The sequence below is a fragment of the Salvelinus fontinalis genome, chromosome 18, assembly GCF_029448725.1.
Source record: "Salvelinus fontinalis isolate EN_2023a chromosome 18, ASM2944872v1, whole genome shotgun sequence".
Taxonomy (NCBI): domain Eukaryota; kingdom Metazoa; phylum Chordata; class Actinopteri; order Salmoniformes; family Salmonidae; genus Salvelinus; species Salvelinus fontinalis.
Window position 1 is genome coordinate 12,537,400 of NC_074682.1, and position 17,942 is coordinate 12,555,341.

The 17,942-nt window shown below is 42.9% G+C and overlaps 1 protein-coding gene across 10 annotated transcripts in view; it reads left to right on the plus strand.

Annotated features, from left to right (window-relative positions):
* LOC129815002 (band 4.1-like protein 1) overlaps positions 1-17,942 on the plus strand; it is a 121,562-nt gene that overhangs the window by 9,731 nt on the left and 93,889 nt on the right. The window contains exon 2 of one of the 10 annotated variants that reach the window (XM_055868226.1): positions 7,561-7,652. The exons of the other annotated variants lie outside the window; for them this stretch is intronic. The gene's annotated coding sequence lies outside the window, so the exon portion shown is untranslated. The remainder of the gene's footprint in view (positions 1-7,560; positions 7,653-17,942) is intronic. 10 annotated transcript variants of the gene reach the window in all.

Sequence of the window (17,942 nt, forward strand, 5' to 3'; positions counted from 1 at the left end):
CCAGCTCAGACAGTGGGGGTGTGCTCTTCTCTTTGTGCTACTGTATCTTACAGCCATCCAGTATCTCAGGGATTCAGTGATGTTGATTGGTGGAGGAGTTGTGTAGCTGTCTGTAGCTCTATGCAGCCAGTGATGTTGGCAGGTAGCCTAGTGGTTAGTGTTGGGCCAATAACTGAAAGGTTGCTAGATTGAATCCCTGAGCTGACAAGGCAAAAATCTGTCATTCTGCCCCTGAACAAGGCCGTTAACCCACTGTTCCTAGGCCATCATCGTAAATAAGAACAAATTCTTAACTGACTTGCCTAGTTAAATAAAAAAATAAAAAAATGTCACTGCAGAATGTGTTTTTCCTGTTGTCTGTCCGTGACCTCAGCGACGCTTAAACTCTCTACTGTAATAAACATCAGAGATTATAATTAGCCTGTCAGGAGATTAAATGAGAAGAGCAAGTTTAATCAGTGCTCATGTAAACTGGGACATTCGATTCATGCCACGTTTGTTTTTATTTTTTGATGATGGCGAGTTCCCATGATCTATGCACAGTTAGTGCTGCAGAAAGTATTACCATCAAACTGGATATTGCAGGGCAGACCGGTTGGATAGGGGCGACATCACATCAATTTGTTAGCTCGTGAAAATAAAAAAAACATGTCTTTGTTTTCACTCAATTCCCAGTACTAGCTTCCCTGGTCAGGATGCTTGTTGATGTTTGTAGGCTAGTCGCGTAGCAGCAGAAGGTGTGTGGAATAGTTAGGGTCTGAGGAGCAGAGGAGAGGAGACTACTCCTAGTCCCGCTGGGCATGTCTTGTGGCTCCCAAACTGGTCAGACAGGTTGGATAGGAGATCCCGGATGTGCCTCACCATACTGTACTTGGTGTATGCCTGCTGTGTGCTTAGAGATGTATAGACAATGTACAGGATTATTTACAAGCTAACCGATATCAATGTATGTGTGAATGACGTCTGGTCTCAGGTAATTGCTGGTTTGTATGTAGTGTGTGTGACTGTGACAGGGGTGAGGTGTCTGCAGCCTGTTATTATGTCACAGTGCTACTTTACCCCTGATGCCTGACACAAGGACACTCCCAGCTCCTCTATCATGACCATGAGCACAGCAACACACAGTATCTCTCTGCAATCAGCTACCAACTCTGCTCTTTCTCCCTGCAGATAGAACTACACTGCAAACTTTTGTCCAGGAATACTCAAATGGGTTAGCCATATAATTGACTCTAATATGTCAATGGGTGTGAGGGCCTCGCCCGTTTAGAACTTATTAAAACCGTACATGCTTCCTATGATTTAAGATTCAGACCAGAGACTCACGCCCAGGGTGAGTTTCATAGTCACATTTCACACATTCTGTTCCTCATAAACAGGGCGATTTTACTGGGGATATTAAAGGGCTGACATTAAGTGTCTTAGTCAGGAGGACGTTAGACCGTAACTATTATATGACCTACCCACAGGCCTGCTGTTGAACATCTGTGTGTGTGGCAATCCCGATCTATTTATTAGTAGACTAAAAATGATGTTTACATATAAACTCAGAACTGAAACGGATGAAATGACCTGATAACATCACCGTAGTTTAATTGTGCGACTGTATGACAATCCTGATGTGTTCAGCAGTCATCGATTGGCGGGTTTGTTTGTGTTGTTGTGCTCACTGATGCACTGTTATCAGCAGGAGGAGGAAACAGAGCTCTCAGTTCTCCTCAGCACCTGCATGCAGAGCTAACATAAACCCCTCAGCCGTGAAGAGAGCCCACACTGGTGTGTCATCAGTGGCACTCTATGAACAGATCGCCGTATTTCTCAACTACAGCCTGTATTAACTGTAATAACTAGTTATTGGTAGTTGAGTCCGTTAGTTAGTGTAGATACGTTAGTACTAGTAGTCGTTAGATAAAGTGAATTTCCCCCATACAATGTAAAGCCCTTTGATCAAGACAAAAAAAGCGTTCTATTAATCGAATCCATTATTAGTAGTCATTGTATAGTTCCACAGTTAGAGATCCTAGCATTTGTTCTGCTCTCCACACAGATATTTCTGTGATTCTCTGTGGTACATTGATTCTCATCATGAAAAAAGCCAAAAGGCCTTAATCATTCGTATCATGATGTTGAAGTGTAGCCACTATGGTACCGCTCTACTGCTGCATTCCTTTTGGACATTGACACTAGCACACAGCGCTGCCAACTCCTCTACAGTGCACTGATGCTTTCAGCTAGCACTCAGTAGACCTTCTATTCTGATGCACACAATGGTCTTAAACAAGATACTTGTTTCTGGACTGACAGTAAGTCTTAAACAGTTAGCTCTTCGGCTCAGTAGTAAAGGCATTGACTGGGTGACTCTTAGTTAGGCCTCTCTGTGTCTAGATGGCAGTAACATTGAGCTCCCCGTTCGACCCCTTTTACTAGCTCCCTGTCACTGACACCAATAACACACAGAGTCCCTTTAGCTTCCTTTCAGCCATGCTCTGATCCTAATAAGGAGATGAATGGCTCTATACAAACAGGAGAGTGAGCTGAGCTGGGACTGGACCCATGCCCACTGCTAGCCTCTCCTTCTAAAATGTCTGTCTCTCTCCCCCAGAGCCTCTCCTCATAGACTCACCCCGCCTCTCTGCCAGCCTCCCCCTGCTTCTCTCAGCTCTTTGAGTAGAATGACCAGGTCCCATGTGGCTGGAATCAGGATGTAACAACTAGGGACATGAATGTGGTCAGACAAGAAAGCAGAGAGTGCAGTAGGAACTAATATTGCCACAAACTGTCATGCCCTGACCTTAGTTCCTTGTTTATGTCTCTATTTTGGTTTGGTCAGGGCGTGAGTTGGGGTGGGCATTCTATGTTTTGTTCTATGTTTTGTATTTCTATGTGTTTGGCCTGGTATGGTTCCCAATCAGAGGCAGCTGTCAATCGTTGTCTCTGATTGAGAACCATACTTAGGTAGCCTGTTCCCACCTGTGTTTGTGGGTAGTTGTTTTCTGTTTAGTGTTTTTTTCACCTTTCAGGACTGTTTCGGTTATTCCCTTTTGTTATTTTTGTATTTAGTGTTCAGTTTAAATAAACAAACATGAACACGTACCACGCTGTGCTTTGGTCCTCACCTTCTTCCACCGACAGCCGTTACACAAACACTTCCTCCCTTCTCCCTCTTCATGACTCTCTCCCTCCTACGCAGGCAGACCAAAGCATGCTAAATGGGCACCAGCTGACAGAAAAAGCCGAGATTCTTTTGTGCTAAAACGCATCCTTAGTGGCTGTCAGCGAATGACAAGCCCCATGTAAGAAGTCATTGTTTTCGTGTTTTTAAGAAATGGGAGAGTTCACTGAGGCAGTATTTCCACTTGGCAACTGAGCATGTGCCAATCAGGGATAGGATTTCCCAAGGGAGGCCTTTTCAACTAGTCTTCCATTTAATATAGCTCTGCTTCCATGGTAACTCTGTCTCCCTCATACAGAAGAGTGCTGTTCTCTTTGTTGAATATTTTATACACTAGCGGTCTTTTGTCGGTCTTAGTTGACATCTTGATTTCTTTATAAATGTGTCAGAAAGGAGTGGTGTCGACTGAAACGGTGTGCCTGCCACACACATTCATAGCAGAGGTGTTGAATATGAGTATAATGGTAACACCCCAGCGAATGGACAGTACTGCACACAGAAGCAGTTCATATACTTTTGAGCTTTTCAGATGAGGTTGAAATACAGTATTTGTTGCCACTGTCCTTGAATCTCTTGTCTTCAGCCTTTTAAAGGACAAAACTGTAAGCCTTCATACCCACGTCTATCGACTATTGTTGTAAACAAAAAGAAAATCTTTAATTTCCTCACATACTATGGTATGTCTTGATATGTTCTGGCTTCTCATCTTTACACATTACTCTAACATGCCTTAGGACCCACCCCCGCGTGCCCTTCTCATTGGTTCTTTACAACTCCTTCAATACAGTGGCATACTGTCAGCTCAGGGACTGAATGTGCACATCAGGGTTACCCATCTGGCGGCCCGTGGGGGATTTTTATTTGGCCCCCTTATATATATTTTGTTGTTGTTGTTGGACATAAGACTGTAAAAACACCAGCAAATCAGCTCCAAGGGATTTTAATTTTGGAAATGTGTTCCAAAATATTCCCACGCATAATACACATGTACAGTATGTGATTGAGTACAAGATTTGAAATTATTATGTTTGAGTCAAATATTATATCTGTTTGGGTTTCTTGCGGTCAATTTGCAGTCAAAAAATTATTTGTGGATGCCCCCCTGATCATCCACTCAAGAGAAAATCGGCGTGCCGCAGAACCTAGTTGATGATCCTCGCCTAATGTTGAGGTGATGGAGCTGATGTAAATGGACAGCCTTGAATAAGACCCCATTAATTCCATTACCAGCCGAGACATCGGGCAGGCAGTCGTCCTGTGTTCTGTTTGTTTTTAGCGTTGGACTTAATTCTCACTAGGTAGCCTAAGGGTCCAACAGCCAGTGTGTATGGAAGCAGATGCTTGAGTCAACACCTGTGGTCACTGCCCGCTGTCTAGTCACACAGATGCTAGGCTTTGCCAGCAAGTTTCACAGTTAAAATGTATATAACGCACCATTGGCATATTTTGTAATGATTATAGGTTTGGCTGGCATTTATTGCAGTCTTTTTTTGGGGGGGGGGGGGCTACAATTTGATTTTGAGAGTCACTGACTGGAAGGAAATTATGTGTTCTCACCATCAATTAAATTGAATAAACTCGTATCTCTGCTTTGAGAGTGATGAAATATTTTTATAGGGTCACGAATCATATCTGTTTCCACAGCAACCACAATGATTTGCAGACAGTTTATGGTCAGTGGATTGCTATTTGCAACACTACCGTGTGCTGATGACAGACCTACCAATGGCCGTCCAGAGTTTCGTCTGCATAGCCTTTGGCTGCATTTATTTATACAGTATCTGCCTTCTCATAATCATGGCTCAGCCAAAGTAAGACTATCATTACGATTCAGTAAAATCAATCAAACAAGAAAACAAACAAACAGATTTAGATGGCTTGAGTATATTTGTGACCGTCCCGCTCAAACAAGTCTTATGTACTGTAGCAAAATTTGAAATTGTGTTTTTTACATTGGATAAAAGTAGAGACTCAGAGCTATAAAATGGTATATTGTACACTACAGTCGAGGAACAATTGGAAAGTAATTCTGCTTTGAAAGTTGCTAAACTTGTAAACTCACTTTTGAGAAAATGGCCTTTTGAATGTTTTGGTACTACTACTGGAGAGCCCTTCCTTGTCTAGACCCATTTAGTATCGTTAACAAACTCTTAAGCTTTAGCCCCACCCATCTCTTTAAGGGTTGATCACAGTGTTCTGTACTAACAACAGTCAAGCACCCAACCTAACTTGCTAGCTACTTCCAGACACAAATGAGAGAACCCCCCCACTCTGACCATTTTACTCACCCTAGCAGAGCTGGTTAGGCTGTTTTCATGTTATCCAGAGCATTGGTGACTAACTGTGCTGCTGGTAACAACTTTTTAGTACACTTTTTTTGCAGAAGTTTACTGACACCAGCCATATTCAATGGGTGTTGAGCGTTCGTAAATGAATCAGTTATTCTGCACTCTGGCACACTCGGATGAGAGTGCTCTAAAATTGGAGTAGATGGCCAGATGGAATTTACGAACGCACCCGAAATGGTTACTTGCATAGTGGAGTCTTTTTTGTTAAGGCATGTATTTAGCTAGCTAGGCAAACAATGAACCATAATCCCAACTCATGATGTTACTACCCTGCATGACTCGGCAGGTAGCTAACCAACCAGGTTCAATGGTAGCTAGCTAACATCAGGCTATAACTAGACAAGCAAATGGCTTTGAGATATGAATAAGAAGATCATACACATAACGTTAGCTAGCGAGCCAGCCAACTAACGTTAGCTAACTAGTTAACAGTACACTTAAACATGAAATGAAAATACTTTATGTCAAAATTAGAAACGTGTAATATCTGAAAATATAGCTAGCTAGACTATCTTACCCGTATACATCATGGATGGACGTGTCTCCTGCCGGATGCCATGGTTGCTCTTAGTTTGAAGATGTAATTCGGAGACAAGTGTTTTTTTTTCTCCTTAGCTATCATACTTGAATTCCACTGATTTTAAAACTCGGTCCTCCAGAAAGTGGAGAGCAACACTTATGCAGTTTTATTTTGCGATACATAAAAGCAGCATTAGACTGGATTACCTAAACATACTGACCAGCTCAAATAGATAGACGCGTATTATATGGCATGTCTAACCCAAACATTATCTCATCCAGACATGGCTAGTGGGAAGATTGCTGTCTTTTTCTGTGGCTAAACCAACTAGGCTTGTAATTTAACAATTTTATTTGTATGTACAGATGGCATACACATTTGTGATTAAGGCACATAAAAGTTCACATGTTCGAAAAGGCATTTCTGCCAAAAAAACACATTTCGATTTAAAAAAAAGTTTGCGTTCAAATGGCTCTTCTGTGAAGTAGTGACCAAACACCTAGTTTCCTGAAACGAGTCACATTTTGTAATTTCACTCGCTAGATCAATGCAGGAAAAACGATTACACAGTAACGTGATCTAGTGTGTCCAATTGACAGCCTGAAATGACCACAGGACCTGTTGATGTGTTAGACCCCTTCTCCTCATGCTTTTTCCTTAGCTGTCACAAAGGCAGTCATCTTGAGTGACCCTCTATGAATATAGTATTGACTGAGGTGGACCCCGTGCCCAGACCTAGAGAAGGAGACCTTTGAATATTCTAGCGACAGGCTATTCATTTTTTGTTGTTAGACCTGCACAACGCTGCTTGACTCAAAAACAAGATGTGGACACGAGATCAATTTAAGGAACATGGCGGGAACTTTCGTCTGCTCAATCGTAAATGTCCACCACTAAATCATAGCTCACACTTGGCAGACAATCGTCAGGAAGGATGATAGACAAGACCGTAGGAGGTGAGAGAAGCACCCACCCTCTCACAATTCCCCTTTACAACGACCCTTCTTCCAGTGCAGGGATGGCCAGCTTTGATTGCGGTGGGGGCCACAAAAAATCTAAACATCATGAGGGGCTGCAGTGGCTTGCGGGTCTGTGTACCCACACATGCAGTCTGAGCCAGCCCTTGTCTTTGGGGGCACTAAGTTAAATTATGGGGGCCCACCTTGCAAGCAAAACATTTTAGTTGCCCCCTTCAACATTTTTTGTTTGTTTTAGGGTTCATTTCCTGCAATTCTACACATTTTTCCATGGACGGAGAGAAGATTTTGCAATTGTTTAACTGCAGAAGGACCTGGGGGATTTTCTAGGTCATTTTCAGCAGTGTGTGTCTTTGTGTGTGTGTGTGTTTGTCTAATGGCACTCTCTCCCCTCCATGGACAAGGCCAACCGGACAAATAGTGCAGTGTCAGCACAACAAGCTCCTTTTATCTCAAGGGGCAGGCAGTGAGCCGTTAGAGAACTAAATGAAAGGTGTGTTTGTTTTGGTTGATTGTTGCCCTCTCTGTGTTTCTGTGTTTCAGCGTGTCACAGGGAGGTACAATAGTCTTTTGTTTCCAGGTGTTCCCTGAGCTGCCTGCCACTGAGTGAGGAGTGCTGAGCTGCTGCAATAGAGGTCATGTTCAGAGCCCGGGTCTGTTTACTGCAGTGTGTGTGTCTGTGTTGAGCTGTAATATAGGTCATGTTGTGAGCCACCATTGATAGTTACTTCCTTCTCATCTTGCCCAAAGCACATCTTTATCCTGGCCTTACTTGAGCCATGCATCACATACAGCCTTCAGTTATAATTCTGCATGTCCCTTAATGGAAAAAAGCCTGTCGTGTTAAGCAGGCCGTGGTAAAAAAAAAATGTCTGAGATGATTACTGAAGACAGAAACTCAGCCCTATAAGCAAAGATATAGATAATTAATGATGATGCAGAACGGCATAGAGAGAAGAAGCAAGTCACACCCACCACCACACAAACCCACAACTCATTTCAATATCCTCTGACATATCTCAGTGGGATGAAACAGTAATCACCATCACTCTGAATGTGGACCATCACTACTCTACAAACATACAATTTGAGATATCAGAACATGGAAAACCTTAGTGTGTATTGAATAGCAGTTTGTGCCCCTGAGTCAGGTCTTTGGATAATTTAGTAGAGCCTTGGTGAGGGGCATTATGGGTAGCATGTTGGCCATGACCCTCCCTTCCCTTCCTCCACCCCTCTGTCCTCCGGCCTGTGGCTCATTCAGATCAGATTGATGGTTTTTCTAACTGGCAGCATTTTTACTAAGGATTCCAATGAACTGGGATTAAGGGCCAGCATACTAAACAGGGAGGTATATATGAGAGGGCTGACTGCTATCGATTCCCTCTGCTTCGATCTGACAAGCAGCCCATGAAGGGAGGGAGTGTCCCGATGGTAACTGATGTGCAGGATCAGGATCAGTCTGAGTTGTAAGCTGTGTGTGGTGCAATATAGATGGTGTGGGTGTGTGTAGCTCTAAACTGAACTGGGTTTATTTTGGAGCTGGTTTGGTGTGTGTGTGTAGTCTGTCGCTCACTGCACAGCTGGGTAGGGAGGGGTTGGTCTGGATGACGGTCTGGAGACAGGGTCAGCCAGGCTATCAGTAAGGCCTCCTGGGGGATAGGTGCTGTCGGGTGAGTAGCACTCTGTGGAACAGCTTGTTGGCTGTCAAGAAGTCAACTCCCTTTTCTGCCAGAAAGCTCACACACATACATACACATAGGCACGCACACACATACACACACATGCAGTTACAGGCCCTGCACCGCAGTGACGCATAACCTCAGTAGGAGGTACAGACCACGAGAGGAGCCTCCTCTCTCACTTATAAACACACTACAACATTGCGACAGTATCTGTACTGCATGTGTCTCTCTCTGTGTGTGTGTGTGTGTGTGTGTGTGTGTAAATTACATGGTGCCTGTTTTAGACGGCTGTACTGTTTGCGTATATTTGAGAGCTCCCTTGTGAGAAGCTGTGAGTCGTTTGAGAGGCTGTGAATCTGTTGGCTGGGCCATTGCGAACTACTCTAATGAGTCAATCTCAGTATAAGACCATGTTATGCAACAGTGTAATCCTTCAGTATGGGCTGTATTTATCTGTCTTTGCAGATGGATTCTTGTAGCTTACACTGTTACAAAAAAAGGGTTCCAAAAGGATAACCATTTTCGGTTCCAGGTAGAACCCTTTTTGGGTTCCATATAGAGCCCTCTGTGGAAAGGGTTCTACATGGAACCAAAAAGGGTTCTACTTGAAACCAAAAAGGGTTCTTCAAAGGGTTCTCCTATGGGGACAGCCAACTAACCCTTTAAGGTTCTAGATGGCACCTTTTTTAGAGTATATCTGGACAGCTTTGGTGTGTGTTTGGGTGCAACAGAGGGATTTATGGTCTGCTGCTTAATAAACACATGATTCGCTGGCACTTGTGCAAAGTACAGGTAACTGTCAAAATAAAGGAAACCCCAATAAAGTGTCTTAATAGTGTGTTGGGACACCACAAGCCGCCAGAACAGCTTCAATGCGCTTTGGCATAGATTCTACAAGTGTCTGGAACTTTACTAGATGCGACACCATTCTTCCACGAGAAATTCCATCATTTTGTTGATGGTGGTGGAAAACACTTTCAGGCACCACTCCAGAATCTCCCATAAGTGTTCAATTGGGTGGAGATCTGGTGACTGAGACACACGTGTGTGTGTACACCCTGTGCTCCTTTGAGACCCCTCTTTCACAGTAACTGAGATCTCTTCTTCTGGTAGCCAAAATAATGGGCAACCTGGCATTTTTACAAATGACCCTAAGCTTGATGGGATGTTAATTGCATAATTAACTCAGGAACCACACCTGTGTTCAATATACTTTTGTATTTTATTTATCCTTTATTTACAAAGACAGCCTATCCCGGATGATGCTGGGCCAATTGTGCACCGCCCTACGGGAATCCCAATCACAGTCAATTGTGATACAGCCTGGAATCAAACCAGGGTCTGTAGTGATCCCTCTAGCACTGAGATGCAGTGCCTTAGACCGCTGCGCCACTCGGGAGCCCCTGAGTTTCCTTTATTTTGGCAGTTGTCTATATACTGTGAGTTCAATCAGTCTGTTGTGAGAATAGGCATGGTGACTTAAGGCGGACCAACAATCCCCTGTGGTGGGGTCTGAATCTGGGGAATGGAGCCTGTTTGTTTCACACCAGCGCACAGAGCCAGTAGACATACGCTAGCAGAATGTACACATATATTACACTGCATAGGATGAATGTCAATAAAAGCACAATCACTTGTGTTAATATATGTTCCACTGGTAGTTCAAGGACATCTGCCTCATTTCACCATGCTGCCGCTTTCTAGTGATGGATTTTGCAGTACTGCAGTACTGCAGTTATTTGGCACATGAATAAAAACAAAACATTTTAAGTAAATGTTTTGTTATTCTGCTCGAACATGGTTTGCAGTTTGAGACGTTTCAGAAGATTATACAGAATACAGATTTAAATCATTGGTTAGAAGGCATGTACATGTTGGTTTTGCAGAAAACGATCATGCAGTCCGAACTTAATTTAAAACCTCTTAAAGGTTTGGGCTCCTGAGTGGCACAGCGGTCTAAGGCATTGCATCTCAGTGCTAGAGGCGTCACTACAGACCCTGGTTTGATTCCAGGCTGTATCACAACTGACTGTGATTGGGATTCCCATAGGGCAGCATACAATTGGCCCAGTGTTGTTAGGGTTTGGCCGGGGTAGGCCGTCATTGCAAATAATACTTTTTTTCTTAACTCACTTGTCTAGTTAAATAAAGGTAAAAAAATAAAATAAAATCTCCGCCATTTCCTGGTTGCTGAAATTCTAATAGTTCACCTAATTTCAGTTTGTGACAAAACAAGCAGTCGTTGTGTAGCGGATCATTGTACCATCAAACCGATGTGAAGTATATTTTCCATAACCAAATATATTGTATTTTCAGCTGTTTGAAGCTGGTGTACAAAACTGAAAATAAAAGTCACAAAAATTACACTTAAGAATGGGAAGAATAGAAATGGTGCACATAGAACAGATCTACTGCTTCTTAGACTTGCTTTCAATGAGAATTACAGATCTATAACTCAATTTCTATGTGAATTTGTTCGGTCGCCCAAAAAGTTACATATTGTAGCTTTAACAAAGACACAATCTTGTGCTTCAGTTACGGTTTAACGCCTTAGGGCAGACTGAAAACAGTCAATAACGTTCTGTAGATAGTTTTTTTTGCAAAGAACCCTTGGAGTGTTAGTAGGCAGTGAATGACTAACCAGACAAAACAATACTGTCACCTCTGTTTCTGCTAGTCATATTAATTGAAGGAGAATGCATGCAATAAGTAGTGCACTATATAGCGACTAGGCTGACTTTTGTAGTGACCTTTGTAATGCAATACAGAACTGACTTTTGTAGTGTACTATATAGGGAACAGGGTATGATTTGAGACAGTTAGTTTGCACTTTACACACCTTTCTGCAGCATTACCATAGCTCTGAGACAGAGAGTAGTCAAGGGCTTCTGACCTTGTTTTCACCTGCTGTTTTCTGTGAGCTCCCAGCATGCCACAGTAATGAGAAGCCCAATGGCTGCGATTATTCATGTGAGCTTCAACCTGAGCTAAGGTCACAGGCGTGCCACATGAATGTGCAATAGTATGCCGAGGAGTCGTCCATCTCCTCATTTGAATTCCATGCTGTCACTGTCACTTGTCCGCTCAAGCTTAACATTTTTGTCATCTATCGCCCACCAGGTGCCCTTGGAGAGTTCCTCAATGACCATGGTACCTTGATTAGCTCAATTTTTTGATGATGGCTCACTGCTCTTCATACTTGGTGACTTCAACCTCCCTACGTCTGGCTACGATTTAATTTCTTTCCAACTCTCTCTTTCACCGACTTGCCTCTTTTGACCTCACCCTTTCCCAATCCCTCCAACTCACAAGGCAGGCAATACGCTTGTCCTCATCTTTACTAGTCTGCTCGCCTACTAATCTCACTGCAACCCCCTCCAGGTGTCTGCTTAATTTGTTTCCTTTTCTGTCTCCCTTTCCTCCAACCCTAACCACTCAGCCCCTACCCAGATGATCATGCGCCGTCGCAATCTCGCTCTCTCTCTCTCCCACTACTCTCTTATCTCTCCATTCTGCTAAATCCTTCTCTCTTCTGTCTCCTGATTTTGCTTCTTCGACCCTACTCTACTCCCTTTCTGCATCCTAGGACTCGCACTGTCCCCTTTCCTTCCCCCCCTCCTGCTCCGTGGCTGAGTGACTCATTGCAAGCTTACAGAACGGGGCTACGGGCAGCTGAGCGAAAATTGAGAAAAACAAAACCTCCGGAGGACCTATCATCCTTTCAGTTCCTCCTCTCTACCTTCTCTTCCTCTGTATCCACTGCTAAAGCCACTTTCTACCACTCTAAATTTCAAGCTTCTTCCTCTAACCCTAGGAAACTATTTTCCACTTAATCCTCCACCCCAACCCCTCCCTCCTCCCTCTCTGCAGACAACTTTGTCAACCACTTTGAAAAAAAGGTTGACGACATGTGCTACTCATTCAGCCTATTGAGTCCACTGGTCTCACTCACACAAAACTACCCTACGCCTTGACCTCTTTCTACCCTTTCTCTCCAGATGACATCTTGTGACTAGTGAGGTCTGGCCACCGAAAACCAGCCCACTCAATCCTCCACCCGCAACGGGAGGGCAGCTCCCACTCAGCCCAGTCCAAGCTCTTCTCTGTCCTGGCACCCCAATGGTGGAACCAGCTTCCCCTTGAAGCTAGGACAGCAGAGTCCCTGCCCATCTTCCGAAAACATCTGAAAACCTACCTCTTCAAACAGCAGCTTAAATAATCCTCCTCACTTCGATCCCCTCCCCAAATAAATAAATAAATAAAAAGAACACTTAACCAGCACTTGCACTTGATCCCCTCCCCCCCCCCTTCTAGCTCTGACTCTACTGACAGCTACGCTATTGAGGAAAATGTTTCTTTCTATGCCTGTGATATGTGGTTGCCTCACCTAGCTATCTTAAGATGAATGCACTAACTGTATGTCGCTCTGGATAAGAGTGTCTGATAAATGACTAAAGTGTAAATACCAGAGCATTTCTCTAGCAGTCAGGAACTTAACTTTTTTGCAGATGCTCTTATCCAGAGTGACTTATAGTACATACCTTTTCAGTTGTAACTGTCCCCTGTGAGAATCGAACCCACAATCCTGACACTGCAGGTGCCATGCTCAACCAACTGCGCCATACTGGACCCTGTGGCAAGACATCAGATACAGAGATAGGCATCCACAGTGCCATAGTAACAATGTCATGAGAGTATCCACCAGCCTTAATGCAATTAACTGCGTTGAGGAGACCCACTTACCTTCTCCCATAAAGATTTCACTCAGCCCTAGTGAATACTACCCCTCTGTGTCAACTCAGCTGAAGGCTGTTCAGGGTGAAGCCTGTACTTTGGTAGAAATCCCCATAAACTGAAGATGAATCACCATTTATAGTTTGGATGGAAATTATCTAACGATTATGTTCAATATAATAATAAACTACATTCGTCTATATCAATCTGACTCCAATATTATGTGAATCAATGCAACAGGCACTTTACGTCTCTGTAGGAGTCTAGTCAAGCTAGCGAGCCTCACATCACCACTTAGTATGAGTATAATGAACATGTCTAACTTGCACCGTTATGTAATTATTAAGAGACTAGATACAAATAGCTCATCCTGGCGACCAATGTTCTAGCAGTAATTTATTGAGGCAAACAGATGTGTAAAACAGAGGCCCGAGCATGTGTAGTATATAGTGTAAATAAGAACTACCAATATACCTACTAAATACTCTGTAAAATGAGGAATGCATTTACTCAATTCAGCTAATATAATTTATTAGTCATAAAAGAATTAACACTCAAACACTTAGTGTACATGATACATTACAGACTACTCAGAGTAAATGACCATCTACTAAATAAGATGTAACGTGCTAACATGTGTTTTCAATTCAGAATAATCTCTAAGAGAAAAAACTAAGTGTGTGATATACGCAGGAGCTTGGTAACAAGTTCTCAAAGTATGAATAAATTCACTCTTCTGTTAACCAGGACTCCCGAGTGGTGCAGCAGTCTAGGGAACTGCATCTCAGTGCCAGAGTTTTCACTACCGACCCTGGTTCAATTCCAGACTGTATGATTCAACCAGCTGTAATTGGGTGATAGGGTGGCGCACAATTTGCTCAGTGTTGTCCAGAGTAGGCTGTCATTGTAAATAAGAATGTGTTCTTAGCTGACTTGCCTAGTTAAATAAAAGAACAATTCAAGCAGGAACTTGACCCCCCAACCTGAATTAACATTTCTTTGCACTTTGCTAGTAAAAAAATAACCATGAAAACACACCCAGATTATAATCAACTAAATTTAAATGATAGGAGTGCACCCCTGTGTCACTCCTCTTTGAACTGTCCTCCATCCAATGAACAAAATAAGTTTCCATGTAACAATTATCAATAGCACTTACAGTACAATGAAACATATCAAAATTCATTGCTCTTTATGAACTATTGAAACAATCCAAACATTACAATTTAATTCACATAGTAACATTCATTTAGTCTATTTCACGTTTTAATACAGGCCTGGGTAATTATTTTCCATGGAGTGCCACATTAGAGTATATTTTTGCCATCACGGGCCAGAATCCTATTACAGGATTATACGTCATGTGTATGACTGCGTTGACAGATATATCTACTGTAAATCACATCCAGATATGCTACTTATTTAACTTTTTTAACATGCACAGAAATAAACCACATCCATGTTCTTTTTTTGGTAGGTATTTTCATTATTAAACATGCAATGAACTACACAGAGGGAAACGTACACTGTGCATTCAGCACCACGGACAGAACTCTTGTCAACGGGTACGCACAAAAACACAAGAGAGAGAACTCAACATTACATTTAAACTACTCAATTGGTGTGAGGAGTGAAGTCTCTGATGGGCATTGACTAGAGCAGTGAAGTCAGGTATAGTTTCATATGTTGCTATACGCAGGATTGCTGAAAGGTGAGAGTCAGTAAGAGATGATCTGTGCCTTGACTTGTTATTTCATCACTGAAAATGTCTGTTCACATACATAGGTTGACCCAAACAGTACAAACATCTTCTGAGCATGACTCTAATCTTTGGACTGTTTTACTCGAGAGATGCATAGAACCTCGTCAGTGACATTGTTTTGAATAGTTCTCCAATCACTGCATCAGACTGAAGATCGATAAGCTCAAGTTGCAGGTCAGTGGGAGCGTTATCCACATTGAAGGTGAAAGGAGAGGAAACCAACAGCATGTCATTTTCCACACTTTGAAATCCTCAAAACGACGGGAAAACTGACCTTTCAAAGCACGCAGCAGCGATGTATACTTCTCCCGCTGGTCATCTGATAGGGAACAAACTAGTAGTGTCGGAAGGTGGGTGAGATTGTTGACTTCTACTTGGCGGGTCAGGAGGAGTAATTTTCCCTTGAAGGCTTTGACAAGGCTGTACATCTGATGTGCGATAAGGCCCTTCCCTTGTAGTTTTGAACTCAGTTCATTCATAAGGGCCATTATGTCCACGGTGAAGGCAAAATCAGCCAACCATTCTTTATCTTGCAGTTGAGGGAAATCCACGTATTTTCCTTTCATTTGCAAAAACTCAGCAATCTCCGACTTCAGGTCCCACACCCTTTTAAGCACCTTCCCCAAACTCAGCCATCTCACGTGTGTGTGGTGGGGAGATCTGCATCACCCGACTCTGTCTCTTCCAACAGTGAGACAAACTGCCTGTGGTTGAAAGATTTTGCTCTTATGAAGTTTACCACTTTAGTGACTGTATCCACAACATGGCTCATTTTCAGAACACATTTACAGAGCACCTCCTGATGAATAATGCAATGCAGGAAAATATTTTTTTGGATCTGGGTTCAGCTCAACTACTTGATCTTGAATCCTTTTCAAAAGGCCAACGCTTTTTCCTGTCAAGTTTGGGCACCCATCAGTGGTCACACTGGATGACTTTTCAAAACTCAGTCCCAGCTTTGCCACACACTTATTAACCTCCTCCAATAAATATTTCCCTGTGGTTGTGCTCTTCATTGACTGCACTGAAGCAAGCTCCTCTGTCATTTCAAAGTCTGGGGTTATGCCTCGTAAGAATATCAACAACTATGCCGTTTCATGTGCATCACTGCTCTCATCCAGGGCCCAGGAGAAATAGGTGAAATCCTTTACCTTGTCTTTCAACTGTTGTTCCATATTCTCTGTCTTGATAGGGAAACATTTTCAAACAGCTCTTTCTTGTTGGGGCAAAGTATTGCTGCAGAGTCAATTAAACATTCTTTAATGAATTCGCCCTCAACGAATAGCTTCCTATAGTTAGCTCTCCCAATTCCGTCGTTTGCTGAATGCAGTTTTATGAAAAGTCCTTGCTGCTTTTGCAACAGAGAAAGCAACTCTTTTGATGCACTTGTCCTCTGCTCAGAAGACATATTCCTATATTTCTCTGCATGCTTCATCTGGAAGTGTCGGGACAAGTTGTTGTCTTTCAAGACAGCGATGCTCTCTTTGCACACTAAGCACACAGCTTTCCCTGATACCTCAATAAAGAAATTTCGATGTCCATTCTTGCTGGAACACCCTACATTCATTGTCCTCTTTCCTTTTCTTTGAAATCTTAGAAAAACTTGTTTTTGCACAATTTTGAGCTAACTTCTATTTGTAACTGTGACGTGTGTGTCAGTCACTGTCTCTCCTTGTGCAGTTGTTATTTATACGGGCCTTCAAAATAGATAAATAATAAATGTCCCACAAGCGGTGGGCGTTAAATCATTACACAAAGGCAAGTATTCATTGGGATTTTAATTTGAATAACAAATACATTTTTCAAAGCTTTACAATCGCAAATTCTTTGATCTGAGCATGATTCCGCAATCCGTATTGAATCAGGTCGCGGACCGCAAACGGCCCCCGGGCCGGCCTTTGCCCAGGCCTGTTTTAATCTGTCTTCACAACTCCAACAGTGTCTGTGCTCCCAGGGTACTGTGGAAACCTCCCTCCCGGAGAAAGCCCCGGATAAGGTGTGTTTGACCTCAGTGATAGCCCACAAATGGTCAACCATCCAAACAATGTCATAAACCGTGATTGAGACATCCCACTGTTCTCCCACGCCAGCTAGTCGCCAGTTGCGAGTATCACCTTCTTATTCTTCCACTACAAAGCTCACAAGGACTCATCAAACACAGAGCAGAGGTTATGCTGGGCCTGAGGCGAGATCTGGCGGTGGACAACATACAACAGCTTTGGAATTGCTTTACCACAGAAGTGTGGCCTTCAGTGTGAATACAATAGCAGGCAATGCCTGGCTGGTAACAGATCTGTATGTGCTTGAGCCAACTGCTTTGACATGTGGTGTTATGACATGTTTGTAGGCACTATAATTCACATGATAGAGCAGAGGGGTAGGCTAAAGCGCAATCTACTACCAGAATGATCGCCAATGATGAACAGACGGAGACCGAGAGAAATACTAAGCGTTGTAAAGAGATTTGTTAAATTCTTCTGTTTCAGGGCCATTTCCCTCACTAGGCTCTTTGTCTCTGAGCCTCGTGGAGTAGCTCCCTGGATGTAAGCATGCCTGTTAGCTGTGAAATACAAAGACTTGATCTAGCATGAGTCCTCAGAAACTTCAATGGCTTTCCATGCTACATCATTATACTAGGATTGTGCCTACCCGACTATACTCGTACTTCAAATCAAAGCCAAATGTATACAGTGGAACAAGTATTTGATACACTGCCGATTTTGCAGGTTTTCCTACTTACAAAG